The sequence below is a fragment of the Staurois parvus genome, unplaced genomic scaffold (assembly GCF_062004578.1).
Source record: "Staurois parvus isolate SC_StPar_1 unplaced genomic scaffold, SC_StPar_1.0 ptg000634l, whole genome shotgun sequence".
Taxonomy (NCBI): domain Eukaryota; kingdom Metazoa; phylum Chordata; class Amphibia; order Anura; family Ranidae; genus Staurois; species Staurois parvus.
In genome coordinates this window covers 2,179,104-2,180,972 of record NW_028318430.1, presented here as the reverse complement: position 1 = coordinate 2,180,972, position 1,869 = coordinate 2,179,104, and the positions used below count along the sequence as shown (strand labels likewise).

The following is a 1,869-nucleotide window of genomic DNA, read 5'->3' as shown; positions in this document are numbered from 1 at the left end:
AGAGGAAATTAATCTCTTATTGATTCTCCATTTGTGCCTGTAATGCTTGGATATCCGTGGTTGTAACTACACAACCCTTCGTTTAATTGGCTTAATGGGGAATCAGCCTCCTGGGGCACATGATGCCAGCAGAACTGTATACTTGGTCCCAAAAGACTATCTCACAGTTTTTTTGATTCTGTGTCCATACCTCCCACCTTGCCACAGGAATACCACAACTTTGCAGATGTCTTTTGGAAAAAGAGAGCTGAGCTACTGCCCCCACATCGTTCTTTTGACTGTACAATTAACCTGATCCTGGGGGCGAATATTCCAAAAGGAAAGACATACAGGTGAAACTCAAAAAATTAGACTATCGTGCAAAAGTTCATTTATTTCAGTAATGCAACTTAAAAGGTGAAACTAATAGATGAGATAGACTCATTACATGCAAAGCAAGATAGTTCAAGCCGTGATTTGTCATAATTGTGATGATTATGGTTACAGCTCATGAAAACCCCAAATCCACAATCTCAGAAAATTAGAATATTATGAAAAGGTGCAATATTCTCGGCTCAAAGTGTACCACTCTAATCAGCTAATTAAGCCATAACACCTGCAAAGGGTTCCTGAGCCTTTAAATGATCTCTCAGTCTGGTTCAGTAGGAATCACAATCATGGGAAAGACTGCTGACCTGACAGTTGTGAAGAAAACCATCACTGACACTCTCCATAAGGAGGGAAAGCCTCAAAAGGTAATTGCAAAAGAAGTTGGATGTTCCCAAAGTGCTGTATCGAAGCACATTAATAAAATGTTATGTGGAAGATCGCTTCTCGGCCTTTTGGCTAAGATCAAGTGTAGTATCTGTTCTTATCAGTGTCCAGTGGGGGTGCTCCCGACCATTCTAGCTTTGCGGGGATGGTTGTTGTATAGTACCCTCACTGGTATGATGGGGGTCCGGAAGGCTAGTACCGGAGGGACAGAAACCAGGGAGCGCCATGATTCGTTCTGGGGCCTTGGGAGTAATTCCTCTGGGAAGACTGGAAAGACCCAGTACCTCCTGATTTGGACGGATCTACCTTGGTCTGGCCTGGGGCTGGGGACGCAAAAAGTCCGCAAACTCAGTGCCCCCTGGGGAAGACGCTCCCAGGGGTGTCACTAGTAACACTTGGGTGTGGGACCCCACGGTGTGAAGATGACACATGGCCACTGTTTTTCACTTCTTTTTGCACAGCGCCCTAAGGACCAGGTCTTTTGGCTAAGTCCGGGGCAATTTTTGCTACAGGCCTCAGGGCCTGGTCTGTGCACTATTAGGCACGGTACCACTTTTTTATTTTCTATTTATTTACCACTCCCACGTTTTGTCACTTTTTCTGTTCTTATGTGTGTGTTTTTCACGGATGGAGGGTGTGGGTCCTCGGGCCTTACCTGAAGTCTAGGGGGAGGATGTGTGGCCATACGGTTCCTTCCTCCCCTGATCCCTAGGGGGTTTTCTCTTCGGGAGAACCCCCTTGCCTAGTACTGGATGTCCGGCTTCGGCTGGGCATAAGGAACGGTGGTCCACCAGGCCTTTTGGCCAGGAGGACCAAATGGGAACCTTGTCCCTGTCAGGAGCTTCGTGCCCCGGGGGATCAGGCGAACGGTCCAACCCTTTCGGGGGTAGGACAAACACACCCCTAAGTGCACTTTTTCGTGTGGTGTTCGCACTTGCACTTTTTTTGTGATCACTTACGGGTTTTTTTCGTTGTAGTTTGCACGTTTGCGGACTTAAAAAAAAGGGAAAAGTGTGGAAGAAAAAGGTGCACAAGCAACAGGGATGACCGCAGCCGGGAGAGGATTGTCAGGAAAAGGCCATTCAAAAGTGTTGGGGACTTTCACAAGAAGTAGAC

General features: G+C 47.0%; 1 pseudogene; it reads left to right on the top strand.

Annotated features, from left to right (window-relative positions):
* The first annotated feature begins 805 nt into the window (after positions 1 to 805).
* On the top strand, positions 806 to 921 carry LOC149449221 (U2 spliceosomal RNA; annotated as a pseudogene).
* Positions 922 to 1,869: the final 948 nt, after the last annotated feature.